We start from the raw sequence: 15,774 nt of genomic DNA, 5'->3' as shown, positions 1-15,774 counted from the left end.
TTGTGAAACAAAATCTAAACGACATAATAAAAACTCAACCGCACCACAGATTCCCAGACAGTCTCCCACACTGGTACTAGCGAGGCCTTAAGCTGTGTAATTTCTGCGTTCGGACGAGAGCAGGCACATTCAGCTTAGAATGGCCATTGACGTTAAATGCTTTAATCCATAGTCCTATTTAATCTATTGTGAAACAAAATCTAAACGACACAATAAAAAGTCAACCGCACCACGGATTCCCAGACAGTCTCCCACACTGGTACTAGCGAGGCCTTAAGCTGTGTAATTTCTGCAATCTGACGAGAGCAGGCACATTCAGCTTAGAATGGCCATTGACATTAAATGCTTTAATCCATAGTCCTATTTAATCTATTGTGAAACAAAATCTAAACGACATAATAGAAAGTCAACCGCACCACGGATTCCCAGACAGTCTCCCACACTGGTACTAGCGAGGCCTTAAGCTGTGTAACTTCTGCGATCTGACGAGAGCAGGCACATTCAGCTTAGAATGGCCATTGACGTTAAATGCTTTAATCCATAGTCCTATTTAATCTATTGTGAAACAAAATCTAAACGACATCATAAAAAGTCAACCGCACCACGGATTCCCAGACAGTCTCCCACACTGGTACTAGCGAGGCCTTAAGATGTGTATCTTCTGCGTTCGGACGAGAGCAGGCACATTCAGCTTAGAATGGCCATTGACGTTAAATGCTTTAATCCATAGTCCTATTTAATCTATTGTGAAACAAAATCTAAACGACATAATAAAAAGTCAACCGCACCACGGATTCCCAGACAGTCTCCCACACTGGTACTAGCGAGGCCTTAAGCTGTGTAACTTCTGCGATCTGACGAGAGCAGGCACATTCAGCTTAGAATGGCCATTGACATTAAATGCTTTAATCCATAGTCCTTTTTAATCGATTGTGAAACAAAATCTAAACGACATAATAAAAATTCAACTGCACCACGGATTCCCAGACAGTCTCCCACACTGGTACTAGCGAGGCGTTAAGCTGTGTAACTTCTGCGATCTAACGAGAGCAGGCACATTCAGCTTAGAATGGCCATTGACATTAAATGCTTTAATCCATAGTCCTTTTTAATCGATTGTGAAACAAAATCTAAACGACATAATAAAAAGTCAACCGCACCACGGATTCCCAGACAGTCTCCCACACTGGTACTAGCGAGGCCTTAAGCTGTGTAACTTCTGCGATCTGACGAGAGCAAGCACATTCAGCTTAGAATGGCCATTGACATTGAAAGCCTTAATCCATAGTCCTATTTAATCTATTGTGAAACAAAATCTAAACAACATAATAAAAAGTCAACCGCACCACGGATTCCCAGACAGTCTCCCACACTGGTACTAGCGAGGCCTTAAGCTATGTAACTTCTGCGTTCTGACGAGAAGAGGCACATTCAGCTTAGAATGGCCATTGACGTTAAATGCTTTAATCCATAGTCCTTTTTAATCGATTGTGAAACAAAATCTAAACGACATAATAAAAAGTCAACCGCACCACGGATTCCCAGACAGTCTCCCACACTGGTACTAGCGAGGCCTTAAGCTGTGTAACTTCTGCGATCTGACGAGAGCAGGCACATTCAGCTTAGAATGGCCATTGACATTAAATGCTTTAATCCATAGTCCTTTTTAATCGATTGTGAAACAAAATCTAAACGACATAATAAAAATTCAACAGCACCACAAATTCCCAGACAGTCTCCCACACTGGTACTTGCGAGGCCTTAAGCTGCGTAACTTCTGCGATCTGACGAGAGCAGGCACATTCAGCTTAGAATGGCCATTGACGTTAAATGCTTTAATCCATAGTCCTATTTAATCTATTGTGAAACAAAATCTAAACAACATAATAAAAAGTCAACCGCACCACGGATTCCCAGACAGTCACCCACACTGGTACTAGCGAGGCGTTAAGCTGTGTAACTTCTGCGATCTAACGAGAGCAGGCACATTCAGCTTAGAATGGCCATTGACATTAAAAGCCTTAATCCATAGTCCTATTTAATCTATTGTGAAACAAAACCTAAACAACATAATAAAAAGTCAACCGCACCACGCATTCCTAGACAGTCTCCCACACTCGTACCAGCGAGGCCTTAAGCTGTGTAACTTCTGCGATCTGACGAGAGCAGGGACATTCAGCTTAGAATGGCCATTGACATTAAAGGCTTTAATCCATAGTCCTTTTTAATCGATTGTGAAACAAAATCTAAACAACATAATAAAAACTCAACCGCACCACAGATTCCCAGACAGTCTCCCACACTGGTACTAGCGAGGCCTTAAGCTGTGTAACTTCTGCGTTCGGACGAGAGCAGGCACATTCAGCTTAGAATGGCCATTGACGTTAAATGCTTTAATCCATAGTTCTATTTAATCTATTGTGAAACAATCTAAACGACATAATAAAAAGTTAACCGCACCACGGATTCCCAGACAGTCTCCCACACTGGTACTAGCGAGGCCTTAAGCTGTGTAACTTCTGCGATCTGACGAGAGAAGGCACATTCAGCTTGGAATGGCCATTGACATTAAATGCTTTAATCCATAGTCCTTTTTAATCGATTGTGAAACAAAATCTAAACGACATAATAAAAAGTCAACCGCACCACGGATTCCCAGACAGTCTCCCACACTGGTACTAGCGAGGCCTTAAGCTATATAACTTCTGCGATCTGACGAGAGCAGGCACATTCAGCTTGGAATGGCCATTGACATTAAATGCTTTAATCCATAGTCCTTTTTAATCTATTGTGAAACAAAATCTAAACGACATAATAAAAAGTCAACCGCACCACGGATTCCCAGACAGTCTCCCACACTGGTACTAGCGAGGCGTTAAGCTGTGTAACTTCTGCGATCTAACGAGAGCAGGCACATTCAGCTTAGAATGGCCATTGCCTTTAAATGCTTTAATCCATAGTCCTTTTTAATCGATTGTGAAACAAAATCTAAACGACATAATAAAAAGTCAACCGCACCACGGATTCCCAGACAGTCTCCCACACTGGTACTAGCGAGGCCTTAAGCTGTGTAACTTCTGCGATCTGACGAGAGCAGGCACATTCAGCTTAGAATGGCCATTGACATTAAAAGCCTTAATCCATAGTCCTATTTAATCTATTGTGAAACAAAATCTAAACAACATAATAAAAAGTCAACCGCATCACGGATTCCCAGACAGTCTCCCACACTGGTATTAGCGAGGACTTAAGCTATGTAACTTCTGCGTTCTGACGAGAGCAGGCACATTCAGCTTAGAATGGCCATTGCCGTTAAATGCTTTAATCCATAGTCCTTTTTAATCGATTGTGAAACAAAATCTAAACGACATAATAAAAAGACAACCGCACCACGGATTCCCAGACAGTCTCCCACACTGGTACTAGCGAGGCCTTAAGCTGTGTAACTTCTGCGATCTGACGAGAGCAGGCACATTCAGCTTTGAATGGCCATTGACATTAAATGCTTTAATCCATAGTCCTTTTTAATCGATTGTGAAACAAAATCTAAACGACATAATAAAAATTCAACAGCACCACGAATTCCCAGACAGTCTCCCACACTGGTACTTGCGAGGCCTTAAGCTGTGTAACTTCTGCGATCTGACGAGAGCAGGCACATTCAGCTTAGAATGGCCATTGACGTTAAATGCTTTAATCCATAGTCCTATTTAATCTATTGTGAAACAAAATCTAAACAACATAATAAAAAGTCAACCGCACCACGGATTCCCAGACAGTCACCCACACTGGTACTAGCGAGGCGTTAAGCTGTGTAACTTCTGCGATCTAAAGAGAGCAGGCACATTCAGCTTAGAATGGCCATTGACATTAAAAGCCTTAATCCATAGTCCTATTTAATCTATTGTGAAACAAAACCTAAACAACATAATAAAAAGTCAACCGCACCACGCATTCCCAGACAGTCTCCCACACTGGTACCAGCGAGGCCTTAAGCTGTGTAACTTCTGCAATCTGACGAGAGCAGGGACATTCAGCTTAGAATGGCCATTGACATTAAAGGCTTTAATCCATAGTCCTTTTTAATCGATTGTGAAACAAAATCTAAACGACATAATAAAAACTCAACCGCACCACAGATTCCCAGACAGTCTCCCACACTGGTACTAGCGAGGCCTTAAGCTGTGTAATTTCTGCGTTCGGACGAGAGCAGGCACATTCAGCTTAGAATGGCCATTGACGTTAAATGCTTTAATCCATAGTCCTATTTAATCTATTGTGAAACAAAATCTAAACGACACAATAAAAAGTCAACCGCACCACGGATTCCCAGACAGTCTCCCACACTGGTACTAGCGAGGCCTTAAGCTGTGTAATTTCTGCAATCTGACGAGAGCAGGCACATTCAGCTTAGAATGGCCATTGACATTAAATGCTTTAATCCATAGTCCTATTTAATCTATTGTGAAACAAAATCTAAACGACATAATAAAAAGTCAACCGCACCACGGATTCCCAGACAGTCTCCCACACTGGTACTAGCGAGGCCTTAAGCTGTGTAACTTCTGCGACCTGACGAGAGCAGGCACATTCAGCTTAGAATGGCCATTGACATTAAAAGCCTTAATCCATAGTCCTATTTAATCTATTGTGAAACAATATCTAAACGACATAATAAATAGTCAACCGCACCACTGATTCCCAGACAGTCTCCCACACTGGTACTAGAGAGGCCTTAAGCTGTGTAACTTCTGCGATCTGACGAGGGCAGGCACATTCAGCTTAGAATGGCCATTGACATTAAGTGCTTTAATCCATAGTCCTTTTTAATCGATTGTGAAACAAAATCTAAACGACATAATAAAAAGTCAACCGCACCACGGATTCCCAGACAGTCTCCCACACTGGTACTAGCGAGGCCTTAAGCTGTGTAACTTCTGCGATCTGACGACAGCAGGCACATTCAGCTTAGAATGGCCATTGACATTAAATGCTTTAATCCATAGTCCTTTTTAATCGATTGTGAAACAAAATCTAAACGACATAATAAAAAGTCAACCGCACCACGGATTCCCAGACAGTCTCCCACACTGGTACTAGCGAGTCCTTAAGCTGTGTAACTTCTGCGATCTGACGAGAGCAGGGACATTCAGCTTAGAATGGTGATTGACATTAAATGCTTTAATCCATAGTCCTTTTTAATCGATTGTGAAACAAAATCTAAACGACATAATAAAAAGTCAACCGCACCACGGATTCCCAGACAGTCTCCCACACTGGTACTAGAGAGTCCTTAAGCTGTGTAACTTCTGCGATCTGACGAGAGCAGGCACATTCAGCTTAGAATGGCCATTGACATTAAGTGCTTTAATCCATAGTCCTTTTTAATCGATTGTGAAACAAAATCTAAACGACATAATAAAAAGTCAACTGCACCACGGATTCCCAGACAGTCTCCCACACTGGTACTAGCGAGGCCTTAAGCTGTGTAACTTCTGCGATCTGACGAGAGCAGGCACATTCAGCTTAGAATGGCCATTGACATTAAATGCTTTAATCCATAGTCCTATTTAATCTATTGTGAAACAAAATCTAAACAACATAGTAAAAAGTCAACCGCACCACGGATTCCCAGACAGTCTCCCACACTGGTACTAGCGAGGCCTTAAGCTGTGTAACTTCTGCGATCTGACGAGAGCAGGGACATTCAGCTTAGAATGGCCATTGACATTAAATGCTTTAATCCATAGTCCTTTTTAATCGATTGTGAAACAAAATCTAAACGACATAATAAAAATTCAACCGCACCACGGATTCCCATACAGTCTCCCACACTGGTACTAGCGAGGCCTTAAGCTGTGTAACTTCTGCGTTCTGACGAGAGCAGGCACATTCAGCTTAGAATGGCCATTGACGTTAAATGCTTCAATCCATAGTCCTATTTAATCTATTGTGAAACAAAATCTAAACGACATAATAAAAAGTCAACCGCACCACGGATTCCCAGACAGTCTCCCACACTGGTACTAGCGAGGCCTTAAGCTGTGTAACTTCTGCGATCTGAGGAGAGCAGGCAAATTCAGCTTAGAATGGCCATTGACATTAAATGCTTTAATCCATAGTCCTTTTTAATCGATTGTGAAACAAAATCTAAACGACATAATAAAAAGTCAACCGCACCACGGATTCCCAGACACTCTCCCACACTGGTACTAGCGAGGGCTTAAGCTGTGTAACTTCTGCGATCTAACGAGAGCAGGCACATTCAGCTTAGAATTGCCATTGACATTAAATGCTTTAATCCATAATCCTTTTTAATCGATTGTGAAACAAAATCTAAACAACATAATAAAAAGTCTACCGCACCACGGATTCCCAGACAGTCTCCCACACTGGTACTAGCGAGGCGTTAAGCTGTGTAACTTCTGCGATCTAACGAGAGCAGGCACATTCAGCTTAAAATGGCCATTGACATTAAATGCTTTAATCCATAGTCCTTTTTAATCGATTGTGAAACAAAATCTAAACGACATAATAAAAAGTCAACCGCACCACGGATTCCCAGACAGTCTCCCACACTGGTACTAGCGAGGCCTTAAGCTGTGTAACTTCTGCGATCTGACGAGAGCAGGGACATTCAGCTTAGAATGGCCATTGACATTAAATGCTTTAATCCATAGTCCTTTTTAATCGATTGTGAAACAAAATCTAAACGACATAATAAAAATGCAACCGCACCACGGATTCCCAGACAGTCTCCAACACTGGTACTAGCGAGGCCTTAGGCTGTGTAACTTCTGCGTTCTGACGAGAGCAGGCACATTCAGCTTAGAATGGCCATTGACGTTAAATGCTTTAATCCATAGTCCTATTTAATCTATTGTGAAACAAAATCTAAACAACATAATAAAAAGGCAACCGCACCACGGATTCCCAGACAGTCTCCCACACTGGTACTAGCGAGGCCTTAAGCTGTGTAACTTCTGCGATCTGACGAGAGCAGGCACATTCAGCTTAGAATGGCCATTGACATTAAAAGTTTTAATCCATAGTCCTATTTAATCTATTGTGAAACAAAATCTAAACAACATAATAAAAATTCAACCGCACCACGGATTCCCAGACAGTCTCCCACACTGGTACTAGCGAGGCCTTAAGCTGTGTAACTTCTGCGATCTGACGAGAGCAGGCACATTCAGCTTAGAATGGCCATTGACATTAAATGCTTTAATCCATAGTCCTCTTTAATCGATTGTGAAACAAAATCTAAACGACATAATAAAAAGTCAACCGCACCACGGATTCCCAGACAGTCTCCCACACTGGTACTAGCGAGGCCTTAAGCTGTGTAACTTCTGCGATCTGACGAGAGCAGGGACATTCAGCTTAGAATGGCCATTGACATTAAATGTTTTAATCCATAGTCCTTTTTAATCGATTGTGAAACAAAATCTAAACGACATAATAAAAATTCAACCACACCACGGATTCCCAGACAGTCTCCCACACTGGTACTAGTGAGGCGTTAAGCTGTGTAACTTCTGCGATTTAACGAGAGCAGGCACATTCAGCTTAGAATGGCCATTGACATTAGATGCTTTAATCCATAGTCCTTTTTAATCGATTGTGAAACAAAATCTAAACGACATAATAAAAAGTCAACCGCACCACGGATTCCCAGACAGTCTCCCACACTGGTACTAACGAGGTCTTAAGCTGTGTAACTTCTGCGATCTGACGAGAGCAGGCACATTCAGCTCAGAATGGCCATTGACGTTAAATGCTTTAATCCATAGTCCTATTTAATCTATTGTGAAACAAAATCTAAACGACATAATAAAAAGTCAACCGCACTACGGATTCCCAGACAGTCTCCCACACTGGTACTAGCAAGGCCTTAAGCTGTGTAACTTCTGCGATCTGACCAGAGCAGGGACATTCCGCTTAGAATGGCCATTGACATTAAATGCTTTAATCCATAGACCTTTTTAATCGATTGTGAAACAAAATCTAAACGACATAATAAAGAGTCAACTGCACCACGGATTCCCAGACAGTCTCCCACACTGGTACTAGCGAGGCCTTAAGCTGTGTAACTTCTGTGATCTGACGAGAGCAGGCACATTCAGCTTAGAATGGCCATTGACATTAAATGCTTTAATCCATAGTCCTTTTTAATCGATTGTGAAACAATATCTAAACGACATAATAAATAGTCAACCGCACCACTGATTCCCAGACAGTCTCCCACACTGGTACTAGAGAGGCCTTAAGCTGTGTAACTTCTGCGATCTGACGAGAGCAGGCACATTCAGCTTAGAATGGCCATTGACATTAAGTGCTTTAATCCATAGTCCTTTTTAATCGATTGTGAAACAAAATCTAAACGACATAATAAAAAGACAACTGCACCACGGATTCCCAGACAGTCTCCCACACTGGTACTAGCGAGGGCTTAAGCTGTGTAACTTCTGCGATCTGACGAGAGCAGGCACATTCAGCTTAGAATGGCCATTGACATTAAATGCTTTAATCCATAGTCCTATTTAATCTATTGTGAAACAAAATCTAAACAACATAGTAAAAAGTCAACGCACCACGGATTCCCAGACAGTCTCCCACACTGGTACTAGCGAGGCCTTAAGCTGTGTAACTTCTGCGATCTGACGAGAGCAGGGACATTCAGCTTAGAATGGCCATTGACATTAAATGCTTTAATCCATAGTCCTTTTTAATCGATTGTGAAACAAAATCTAAACGACATAATAAAAATTCAACCACACCACGGATTCCCAGACAGTCTCCCACACTGGTACTAGTGAGGCGTTAAGCTGTGTAACTTCTGCGATTTAACGAGAGCAGGCACATTCAGCTTAGAATGGCCATTGACATTAGATGCTTTAATCCATAGTCCTTTTTAATCGATTGTGAAACAAAATCTAAACGACATAATAAAAAGTCAACCGCACCACGGATTCCCAGACAGTCTCCCACACTGGTACTAGCGAGGCCTTAAGCTGTGTAACTTCTGCGATCTGAGGAGAGCAGGCAAATTCAGCTTAGAATGGCCATTGACATTAAATGCTTTAATCCATAGTCCTTTTTAATCGATTGTGAAACAAAATCTAAACGACATAATAAAAAGTCAACCGCACCACGGATTCCCAGACACTCTCCCACACTGGTACTAGCGAGGGCTTAAGCTGTGTAACTTCTGCGATCTAACGAGAGCAGGCACATTCAGCTTAGAATTGCCATTGACATTAAATGCTTTAATCCATAATCCTTTTTAATCGATTGTGAAACAAAATCTAAACAACATAATAAAAAGTCTACCGCACCACGGATTCCCAGACAGTCTCCCACACTGGTACTAGCGAGGCCTTAAGCTGTGTAACTTCTGCGATCTGACGAGAGCAGGTACATTCAGTTTAGAATGGCCATTGACATTAAAAGCCTTAATCCATAGTCCTATTTAATCTATTGTGAAACAAAATCTAAACAACATAATAAAATTTCAACCGCACCACGGATTCCCAGGCAGTCTCCCACACTGGTACTAGCGAGGCCTTAAGCTGTGTAACTTCTGCGTTCTGACGAGAGCAGGCACATTCAGCTTAGAATGGCCATTGACGTTAAATGCTTTAATCCATAGTCCTTTTTAATCGATTGTGAAACAAAATCTAAACGACATAATAAAAAGTCAACCGCACCACGGATTCCCAGACAGTCTCGCACACTGGTACTAGCGAGGCCTTAAGCTGTGTAACTTCTGCGATCCGACGAGAGCAGGCACATTCAGCTTAGAATGGCCATTGACATTAAATGCTTTAATCCATAGTCCTTTTTAAACGATTGTGAAACAAAATCTAAACGACATAATAAAAAGTCAACCGCACCACGGATTCCCAGACAGTCTCCCACACTGGTACTAGCAAGGCGTTAAGCCGTGTAACTTCTGCGATCTAACGAGAGCAGGCACATTCAGCTTAGAATGGCCATTGACATTAACTGCTTTAATCCATAGTCCTTTTTAATCGATTGTGAAACAACATCTAAACGACATAATAAAAAGTCAACCGCACCACGGATTCCCATACAGTCTCCCACACTGGTACTAGCGAGGCCTTAAGCTGTGTAACTTCTGCGATCTGACGAGAGCAGGGACATTCAGCTTAGAATGGCCATTGACATTAAATGCTTTAATACATAGTCCTTTTTAATCGATTGTGAAACAAAATCTAAACGACAAAATAAAAATTCAACCGCACCACGGATTCCCAGACAGTTTCCCACACTGGTACTAGCGAGGCCTTAAGCTGTGTAACTTCTGCGTTCTGACGAGAGCAGGCACATTCAGCTTAGAAAGGCCATTGACGTTAAATGCTTTAATCCATAGTCCTATTTAATCTATTGTGAAACAAAATCTAAACGACAATAAAAAGTCAACCGCACCACGGATTCCCAGACAGTCTCCCACACTGGTACTAGCAAAGCCTTAAGCTGTGTAACTTCTGCAATCTGAAGAGAGCAGGCACATTCAGCTTAGAATGGCCATTGACATTAAATGCTTTAATCCATAGTCCTTTTTAATCGATTGTGAAACATAATCTAAACGACATAATAAAAAGTCAACCGCACCACGGATTCCCAGACAGTCTCCCACACTGGTACTAGCGAGGCCTTAAGCTGTGTAACTTCTGCAGTCTGACGAGAGCAGGCACATTCAGCTTAGAATGGCCTTTGACATCAAATGCTTTAATCCATAGTCCTTTTTAATCGATTGTGAAACAAAATCTAAACAACATAATAAAAAGTCAACCGCACTACGGATTCCCAGACAGTCTCCCACACTGGTACTAGCAAGGCCTTAAGCTGTGTAACTTCTGCGATCTGACGAGAGCAGGAACATTCCGCTTAGAATGGCCATTGACATTAAATGCTTTAAACCATAGTCCTTTTTAATCGATTGTGAAACAAAATCTAAACGACATAATAAAAATTCAACCGCACCACGGATTCCCAGACAGTCTCCCACACTGGTACTAGCAAGGCGTTAAGCTGTGTAACTTCTGCGATCTAACGAGAGCAGGCACATTTAGCTTAGAATGGCCATTGACATTAAATGCTTTAATCCATAGACCTTTTTAATCGATTGTGAAACAAAATCTAAACGACATAATAAAAAGTCAACCGCACCACGGATTCCCAGACAGTCTCCCACACTGGTACTAGCGAGGCCTTAAGATGTGTAACTTCTGCGATCTGACGAGAGCAGGTACATTCAGCTTAGAATGGCCATTGACATTAAAAGCCTTAATCCATAGTCCTATTTAATCTATTGTGAAACAAAATCTAAACAACATAATAAAAAGTCAACCGCACCACGGATTCCCAGACAGTCTCCCACACTGGTTCTAGCGAGGCCTTAAGCTGTGTAACTTCTGCGATCTGACGAAAGCAGGAACATTCAGCTTAGAATGGCCATTGACATTAAATGCTTTAATCCATAGTCCTTTTTAATCGATTGTGAAACAAAATCTAAACGACATAATAAAATTTCAACCGCACCACGGATTCCCAGGCAGTCTCCCACACTGGTACTAGCGAGGCCTTAAGCTGTGTAACTTCTGCGTTCTGACGAGAGCAGGCACATTCAGCTTAGAATGGCCATTGACGTTAAATGCTTTAATCCATAGTCCTTTTTAATCGATTGTGAAACAAAATCTAAACGACATAATAAAAAGTCAACCGCACCACGGATTCCCAGACAGTCTCCCACACTGGTACTAGCGAGTCCTTAAGCTGTGTAACTTCTGCGATCTGACGAGAGCAGGGACATTCAGCTTAGAATGGTGATTGACATTAAATGCTTTAATCCATAGTCCTTTTTAATCGATTGTGAAACAAAATCTAAACGACATTATAAAAAGTCAACCGCACCACGGATTCCCAGACAGTCTCCCACACTGGTATTAGAGAGTCCTTAAGCTGTGTAACTTCTGCGATCTGACGAGAGCAGGCACATTCAGCTTAGAATGGCCATTGACATTAAATGCTTTAATCCATAGTCCTTTTTAATCGATTGTGAAACAAAATCTAAACGACATAATAAAAAGTCAACCGCACCACGGATTCCCAGACAGTCTCCCACACTGGTACTAGCGAGGCCTTAAGCTGTGTAACTTCTGCGATCTGACGAGAGCAGGCACATTCAGCTTAGAATGGCCATTCACATTAAAAGCCTTAATCCATAGTCCTATTTAATCTATTGTGAAACAAAATCTAAACAACATAGTAAAAAGTCAACCGCACCACGGATTCCCAGACAGTCTCCCACACTGGTACTAGCGAGGCCTTAAGCTGTGTAACTTCTGCGATCTGACGAGAGCAGGGACATTCAGCTTAGAATGGCCATTGACATTAAATGCTTTAATCCATAGTCCTTTTTAATCGATTGTGAAACAAAATCTAAACGACATAATAAAAATTCAACCGCACCACGGATTCCCAGACAGTCTCCCACACTGGTACTAGCGAGGCCTTAAGCTGGGTAACTTCTGCGATCTGACGAGAGCAGGCACATTCAGCTTAGAATGGCCATTGACATTAAATGCTTTAATCCATAGTCCTTTTTAATCGATTGTGAAACAAAATCTAAACGACATAATAATAAGTCAACCGCACCACGCATTCCCAGACAGTCTCCCACACTGGTACTAGCAAGGCCTTAAGCTGTGTAACTTCTGCGATCTGACGAGAGCAGGCACATTCAGCTTAGAATGGCCATTAACATTAAATGCTTTAATCCATAGTCCTTTTTAATCGATTGTGAAACAAAATCTAAACGACATAATAAAAAGTCAACCGCACCACAGATTCCCAGACAGTCTCCCACACTGGTACTAGCGAGGCCTTAAGCTGTGTAACTTCTGCGATCTGACGAGAGCAGGGACATTCAGCTTAGAATGGCCATTGACATTAAAAGCCTTAATCCATAGTCCTATTTAATCTATTGTGAAACAAAATCTAAACAACATAATAAAAAGTCAACCGCACCACGGATTCCCAGACAGTCTCCCACACTGGTACTAGCGAGGCCTTAAGCTGTGTAACTTCTGCAATCTGACGAGAGCAGGCACATTCAGCTTAGAATGGCCATTGACATTAAATGCTTTAATCCATAGTCCTCTTTAATCGATTGTGAAACAAAATCTAAACGACATAATAAAAAGTCAACCGCACCACGGATTCCCAGACAGTCTCCCACACTGGAACTAGCGAGGCCTTAAGCTGTGTAACTTCTACGATCTGACGAGAGCATGGACATTCAGCTTAGAATGGCCATTGACATTAAATGCTTTAATCCATAGTCCTTTTTAATCGATTGTGAAACAAAATCTAAACGACATAATAAAAATTCAACCGCACCACGGATTCCCAGACAGTCTCCCACACTTGCACTAGCGAGGCCTTAAGCTGTGTAACTTCTGCGATCTGTCGAGAGCAGGCACATTCAGCTTAGAATGGCCATTGACATTAAATGCTTTAATCCATAGTTCTATTTAATCTATTGTGAAACAAAATCTAAACGACATAATAAAAAGTCAATCACACCACGGATTCCCAGACAGTCTCCCACACTGGTACTAGTGAGGCGTTAAGCTGTGTAACTTCTGCGATTTAACGAGAGCAGGCACATTCAGCTTAGAATGGCCATTGACATTAGATGCTTTAATCCATAGTCCTTTTTAATCGATTGTGAAACAAAATCTAAACGACATAATAAAAAGTCAACCGCACCACGGATTCCCAGACAGTCTCCCACACTGGTACTAACGAGGCCTTAAGCTGTGTAACTTCTGCGATCTGACGAGAGCAGGCACATTCAGCTTAGAATGGCCATTGACAAAAAATGCTTTAATCCATAGTCCTTTTTAATCGATTGTGAAACAAAATCTAAACGACATAATAAAAAGTCAACCGCACCACGGATTCCCAGACAGTCTCCCACACTGGTACTAGCGAGGCCTTAAGCTGTGTAACTTCTGCGATCTGACGAGAGCAGGGACATTCAGCTTAGAATGGCCATTGACATTAAATGCTTTAATCCATAGTCCTTTTTAATCGATTGTGAAACAAAATCTAAACGACATAATAAAAATTCAACCGCACCACGGATTCCCAGACATTCTCCCACACTGGTACTAGCGAGGCCTTAAGCTGTGTAACTTCTGCGATCTGACGAGAGCAGGCACATTCAGCTTAGAATGGCCATTGACGTTAAATGCTTTAATCCATAGTCCTATTTAATCTATTGTGAAACTAAATCTTAAAGACATAATAAAAAGTCAACCACACCACGGATTCCCAGACAGTCTCCCACACTGGTACTAGTGAGGCGTTAAGCTGTGTAACTTCTGCGATCTGACGAGAGCAGGCACATTCAGCTTAGAATGGCCATTGACATTAAATGCTTTAATCCATAGTCCTTTTTAATTGATTGTGAAACAAAATCTAAACAACATAATAAAAAGTCAACCGCACCACGGATTCCCAGACAGTCTCCCACACTGGTACTAGCGAGGCCTTAAGCTGTGTAACTTCTGCGATCTGACGAGAGCAGGGACATTCAGCTTAGAATGGCCATTGACATTAAATGCTTTAATCCATAGTCCTTTTTAATCGATTGTGAAACAAAATCTAAACGACATAATAAAAAGTCAACCGCACCACGGATTCCCAGACAGTCTCCCACACTGGTACTAGCGAGGCCTTAAGCTGTGTAACTTCTGCGATCTGACGAGAGCAGGCACATTCAGCTTAGAATGGCCATTGACATTAAATGATTTAATCCATAGTCCTTTTTAATCGATTGTGAAACAAAATCTAAACGACATAATAATAAGTCAACCGCACCACGCATTCCCAGACAGTCTCCCACACTGGTACTAGCAAGGCCTTAAGCTGTGTAACTTCTGCGATCTGACGAGAGCAGGCACATTCAGCTTAGAATGGCCATTAACATTAAATGCTTTAATCCATAGTCCTTTTTAATCGATTGTGAAACAAAATCTAAACAACATAATAAAAAGTCAACCGCACCACGGATTCCCAGACAGTCTCCCACACTGGTACTAGCGAGGCCTTAAGCTGTGTAACTTCTGCGATCTGACGAGAGCAGGGACATTCAGCTTAGAATGGCCATTGACATTAAATGCTTTAATCCATAGTCCTTTTTAATCGATTGTGAAACAAAATCTAAACGACATAATAAAAATTCAACCACACCACGGATTCCCAGACAGTCTCCCACACTGGTACTAGCGAGGCGTTAAGCTGTGTAACTTCTGTGATCTAACGAGAGCAGGCACATTCAGCTTAGAATGGCCATTGACATTAAATGCTTTAATCCATAGTCCTTTTTAATCGATTGTGAAACAAAATCTAAACGCCATAATAAAAAGTCAACCGCACAACGGATTCCCAGACAGTCTCCCACACTGGTACTAGCGAGGCCTTAAGCTGTGTAACTTCTGCGATCTGACGAAAGGAGGCACATTCAGCTTAGAATGGCCATTGACATTAAATGCTTTAATCCATAGTCCTTTTTAATCGATTGTGAAACAAAATCTAAACGACATAATAATAAGTCAACCGCACCACGGATTCCCAGACAGTCTCCCACACTGGTACTAGCAAGGACTTAAGCTGTGTAACTTCTGCGATCTGACGAGAGCAGGCACATTCAGCTTAGAATGGCCATTGACATTA

The 15,774-nt window shown here is 41.8% G+C and overlaps 71 pseudogenes; all 71 read right to left on the bottom strand.

Moving 5' to 3' along the window:
• Positions 1–32: 32 nt before the first annotated feature.
• On the bottom strand, positions 33–151 carry LOC142721423 (5S ribosomal RNA; annotated as a pseudogene).
• Positions 152–218: 67 nt separating this feature from the next.
• On the bottom strand, positions 219–337 carry LOC142721408 (5S ribosomal RNA; annotated as a pseudogene).
• A 67-nt stretch (positions 338–404) lies between these two features.
• On the bottom strand, positions 405–523 carry LOC142721623 (5S ribosomal RNA; annotated as a pseudogene).
• A 67-nt stretch (positions 524–590) lies between these two features.
• Positions 591–709, bottom strand: LOC142721511 (5S ribosomal RNA; annotated as a pseudogene).
• Positions 710–776: 67 nt separating this feature from the next.
• Positions 777–895, bottom strand: LOC142721611 (5S ribosomal RNA; annotated as a pseudogene).
• Positions 896–962: 67 nt separating this feature from the next.
• LOC142721691 (5S ribosomal RNA) lies at positions 963–1,081 on the bottom strand (annotated as a pseudogene).
• A 67-nt stretch (positions 1,082–1,148) lies between these two features.
• On the bottom strand, positions 1,149–1,267 carry LOC142721395 (5S ribosomal RNA; annotated as a pseudogene).
• Positions 1,268–1,334: 67 nt separating this feature from the next.
• LOC142721674 (5S ribosomal RNA) lies at positions 1,335–1,453 on the bottom strand (annotated as a pseudogene).
• Positions 1,454–1,520: 67 nt separating this feature from the next.
• On the bottom strand, positions 1,521–1,639 carry LOC142721599 (5S ribosomal RNA; annotated as a pseudogene).
• A 67-nt stretch (positions 1,640–1,706) lies between these two features.
• Positions 1,707–1,825, bottom strand: LOC142721345 (5S ribosomal RNA; annotated as a pseudogene).
• Positions 1,826–1,892: 67 nt separating this feature from the next.
• On the bottom strand, positions 1,893–2,011 carry LOC142721539 (5S ribosomal RNA; annotated as a pseudogene).
• Positions 2,012–2,078: 67 nt separating this feature from the next.
• LOC142721677 (5S ribosomal RNA) lies at positions 2,079–2,197 on the bottom strand (annotated as a pseudogene).
• A 67-nt stretch (positions 2,198–2,264) lies between these two features.
• Positions 2,265–2,383, bottom strand: LOC142721444 (5S ribosomal RNA; annotated as a pseudogene).
• Positions 2,384–2,634: 251 nt separating this feature from the next.
• On the bottom strand, positions 2,635–2,753 carry LOC142721517 (5S ribosomal RNA; annotated as a pseudogene).
• Positions 2,754–2,820: 67 nt separating this feature from the next.
• On the bottom strand, positions 2,821–2,939 carry LOC142721672 (5S ribosomal RNA; annotated as a pseudogene).
• A 67-nt stretch (positions 2,940–3,006) lies between these two features.
• On the bottom strand, positions 3,007–3,125 carry LOC142721587 (5S ribosomal RNA; annotated as a pseudogene).
• Positions 3,126–3,378: 253 nt separating this feature from the next.
• On the bottom strand, positions 3,379–3,497 carry LOC142721530 (5S ribosomal RNA; annotated as a pseudogene).
• Positions 3,498–3,564: 67 nt separating this feature from the next.
• LOC142721343 (5S ribosomal RNA) lies at positions 3,565–3,683 on the bottom strand (annotated as a pseudogene).
• Positions 3,684–3,750: 67 nt separating this feature from the next.
• On the bottom strand, positions 3,751–3,869 carry LOC142721612 (5S ribosomal RNA; annotated as a pseudogene).
• A 67-nt stretch (positions 3,870–3,936) lies between these two features.
• Positions 3,937–4,055, bottom strand: LOC142721628 (5S ribosomal RNA; annotated as a pseudogene).
• A 67-nt stretch (positions 4,056–4,122) lies between these two features.
• Positions 4,123–4,241, bottom strand: LOC142721422 (5S ribosomal RNA; annotated as a pseudogene).
• A 67-nt stretch (positions 4,242–4,308) lies between these two features.
• On the bottom strand, positions 4,309–4,427 carry LOC142721407 (5S ribosomal RNA; annotated as a pseudogene).
• Positions 4,428–4,494: 67 nt separating this feature from the next.
• On the bottom strand, positions 4,495–4,613 carry LOC142721400 (5S ribosomal RNA; annotated as a pseudogene).
• Positions 4,614–4,680: 67 nt separating this feature from the next.
• Positions 4,681–4,799, bottom strand: LOC142721463 (5S ribosomal RNA; annotated as a pseudogene).
• Positions 4,800–4,866: 67 nt separating this feature from the next.
• LOC142721602 (5S ribosomal RNA) lies at positions 4,867–4,985 on the bottom strand (annotated as a pseudogene).
• A 67-nt stretch (positions 4,986–5,052) lies between these two features.
• Positions 5,053–5,171, bottom strand: LOC142721620 (5S ribosomal RNA; annotated as a pseudogene).
• A 67-nt stretch (positions 5,172–5,238) lies between these two features.
• LOC142721634 (5S ribosomal RNA) lies at positions 5,239–5,357 on the bottom strand (annotated as a pseudogene).
• A 67-nt stretch (positions 5,358–5,424) lies between these two features.
• LOC142721337 (5S ribosomal RNA) lies at positions 5,425–5,543 on the bottom strand (annotated as a pseudogene).
• A 67-nt stretch (positions 5,544–5,610) lies between these two features.
• LOC142721363 (5S ribosomal RNA) lies at positions 5,611–5,729 on the bottom strand (annotated as a pseudogene).
• A 67-nt stretch (positions 5,730–5,796) lies between these two features.
• LOC142721406 (5S ribosomal RNA) lies at positions 5,797–5,915 on the bottom strand (annotated as a pseudogene).
• A 67-nt stretch (positions 5,916–5,982) lies between these two features.
• LOC142721484 (5S ribosomal RNA) lies at positions 5,983–6,101 on the bottom strand (annotated as a pseudogene).
• A 253-nt stretch (positions 6,102–6,354) lies between these two features.
• Positions 6,355–6,473, bottom strand: LOC142721616 (5S ribosomal RNA; annotated as a pseudogene).
• A 67-nt stretch (positions 6,474–6,540) lies between these two features.
• On the bottom strand, positions 6,541–6,659 carry LOC142721362 (5S ribosomal RNA; annotated as a pseudogene).
• Positions 6,660–6,726: 67 nt separating this feature from the next.
• On the bottom strand, positions 6,727–6,845 carry LOC142721683 (5S ribosomal RNA; annotated as a pseudogene).
• A 67-nt stretch (positions 6,846–6,912) lies between these two features.
• Positions 6,913–7,031, bottom strand: LOC142721398 (5S ribosomal RNA; annotated as a pseudogene).
• Positions 7,032–7,098: 67 nt separating this feature from the next.
• On the bottom strand, positions 7,099–7,217 carry LOC142721429 (5S ribosomal RNA; annotated as a pseudogene).
• A 67-nt stretch (positions 7,218–7,284) lies between these two features.
• On the bottom strand, positions 7,285–7,403 carry LOC142721361 (5S ribosomal RNA; annotated as a pseudogene).
• Positions 7,404–7,656: 253 nt separating this feature from the next.
• LOC142721378 (5S ribosomal RNA) lies at positions 7,657–7,775 on the bottom strand (annotated as a pseudogene).
• A 253-nt stretch (positions 7,776–8,028) lies between these two features.
• On the bottom strand, positions 8,029–8,147 carry LOC142721459 (5S ribosomal RNA; annotated as a pseudogene).
• A 67-nt stretch (positions 8,148–8,214) lies between these two features.
• Positions 8,215–8,333, bottom strand: LOC142721340 (5S ribosomal RNA; annotated as a pseudogene).
• A 67-nt stretch (positions 8,334–8,400) lies between these two features.
• LOC142721569 (5S ribosomal RNA) lies at positions 8,401–8,519 on the bottom strand (annotated as a pseudogene).
• A 67-nt stretch (positions 8,520–8,586) lies between these two features.
• LOC142721514 (5S ribosomal RNA) lies at positions 8,587–8,704 on the bottom strand (annotated as a pseudogene).
• A 253-nt stretch (positions 8,705–8,957) lies between these two features.
• On the bottom strand, positions 8,958–9,076 carry LOC142721483 (5S ribosomal RNA; annotated as a pseudogene).
• Positions 9,077–9,329: 253 nt separating this feature from the next.
• On the bottom strand, positions 9,330–9,448 carry LOC142721414 (5S ribosomal RNA; annotated as a pseudogene).
• Positions 9,449–9,515: 67 nt separating this feature from the next.
• On the bottom strand, positions 9,516–9,634 carry LOC142721389 (5S ribosomal RNA; annotated as a pseudogene).
• A 67-nt stretch (positions 9,635–9,701) lies between these two features.
• LOC142721627 (5S ribosomal RNA) lies at positions 9,702–9,820 on the bottom strand (annotated as a pseudogene).
• Positions 9,821–9,887: 67 nt separating this feature from the next.
• On the bottom strand, positions 9,888–10,006 carry LOC142721675 (5S ribosomal RNA; annotated as a pseudogene).
• A 67-nt stretch (positions 10,007–10,073) lies between these two features.
• LOC142721390 (5S ribosomal RNA) lies at positions 10,074–10,192 on the bottom strand (annotated as a pseudogene).
• Positions 10,193–10,259: 67 nt separating this feature from the next.
• Positions 10,260–10,378, bottom strand: LOC142721571 (5S ribosomal RNA; annotated as a pseudogene).
• Positions 10,379–10,443: 65 nt separating this feature from the next.
• On the bottom strand, positions 10,444–10,562 carry LOC142721645 (5S ribosomal RNA; annotated as a pseudogene).
• A 67-nt stretch (positions 10,563–10,629) lies between these two features.
• LOC142721635 (5S ribosomal RNA) lies at positions 10,630–10,748 on the bottom strand (annotated as a pseudogene).
• A 67-nt stretch (positions 10,749–10,815) lies between these two features.
• Positions 10,816–10,934, bottom strand: LOC142721670 (5S ribosomal RNA; annotated as a pseudogene).
• Positions 10,935–11,187: 253 nt separating this feature from the next.
• LOC142721394 (5S ribosomal RNA) lies at positions 11,188–11,306 on the bottom strand (annotated as a pseudogene).
• Positions 11,307–11,373: 67 nt separating this feature from the next.
• LOC142721657 (5S ribosomal RNA) lies at positions 11,374–11,492 on the bottom strand (annotated as a pseudogene).
• A 67-nt stretch (positions 11,493–11,559) lies between these two features.
• Positions 11,560–11,678, bottom strand: LOC142721387 (5S ribosomal RNA; annotated as a pseudogene).
• Positions 11,679–11,745: 67 nt separating this feature from the next.
• On the bottom strand, positions 11,746–11,864 carry LOC142721618 (5S ribosomal RNA; annotated as a pseudogene).
• A 253-nt stretch (positions 11,865–12,117) lies between these two features.
• Positions 12,118–12,236, bottom strand: LOC142721461 (5S ribosomal RNA; annotated as a pseudogene).
• Positions 12,237–12,303: 67 nt separating this feature from the next.
• Positions 12,304–12,422, bottom strand: LOC142721360 (5S ribosomal RNA; annotated as a pseudogene).
• Positions 12,423–12,489: 67 nt separating this feature from the next.
• On the bottom strand, positions 12,490–12,608 carry LOC142721512 (5S ribosomal RNA; annotated as a pseudogene).
• A 67-nt stretch (positions 12,609–12,675) lies between these two features.
• LOC142721472 (5S ribosomal RNA) lies at positions 12,676–12,794 on the bottom strand (annotated as a pseudogene).
• Positions 12,795–12,861: 67 nt separating this feature from the next.
• LOC142721402 (5S ribosomal RNA) lies at positions 12,862–12,980 on the bottom strand (annotated as a pseudogene).
• A 67-nt stretch (positions 12,981–13,047) lies between these two features.
• LOC142721419 (5S ribosomal RNA) lies at positions 13,048–13,166 on the bottom strand (annotated as a pseudogene).
• A 625-nt stretch (positions 13,167–13,791) lies between these two features.
• Positions 13,792–13,910, bottom strand: LOC142721477 (5S ribosomal RNA; annotated as a pseudogene).
• Positions 13,911–13,977: 67 nt separating this feature from the next.
• LOC142721359 (5S ribosomal RNA) lies at positions 13,978–14,096 on the bottom strand (annotated as a pseudogene).
• Positions 14,097–14,163: 67 nt separating this feature from the next.
• Positions 14,164–14,282, bottom strand: LOC142721646 (5S ribosomal RNA; annotated as a pseudogene).
• Positions 14,283–14,349: 67 nt separating this feature from the next.
• On the bottom strand, positions 14,350–14,468 carry LOC142721642 (5S ribosomal RNA; annotated as a pseudogene).
• A 67-nt stretch (positions 14,469–14,535) lies between these two features.
• On the bottom strand, positions 14,536–14,654 carry LOC142721358 (5S ribosomal RNA; annotated as a pseudogene).
• A 67-nt stretch (positions 14,655–14,721) lies between these two features.
• On the bottom strand, positions 14,722–14,840 carry LOC142721573 (5S ribosomal RNA; annotated as a pseudogene).
• Positions 14,841–14,907: 67 nt separating this feature from the next.
• Positions 14,908–15,026, bottom strand: LOC142721471 (5S ribosomal RNA; annotated as a pseudogene).
• A 67-nt stretch (positions 15,027–15,093) lies between these two features.
• On the bottom strand, positions 15,094–15,212 carry LOC142721357 (5S ribosomal RNA; annotated as a pseudogene).
• A 439-nt stretch (positions 15,213–15,651) lies between these two features.
• LOC142721523 (5S ribosomal RNA) lies at positions 15,652–15,770 on the bottom strand (annotated as a pseudogene).
• Positions 15,771–15,774: the final 4 nt, after the last annotated feature.

The sequence above is a fragment of the Rhinoderma darwinii genome, unplaced genomic scaffold, assembly GCF_050947455.1.
Source record: "Rhinoderma darwinii isolate aRhiDar2 unplaced genomic scaffold, aRhiDar2.hap1 Scaffold_518, whole genome shotgun sequence".
In the NCBI taxonomy this organism is placed as follows: Eukaryota; Metazoa; Chordata; class Amphibia; order Anura; family Rhinodermatidae; genus Rhinoderma; species Rhinoderma darwinii.
The sequence above is the reverse complement of the archived record's forward strand: the minus strand, read 5'-3'. Positions and strand labels throughout refer to the sequence as shown.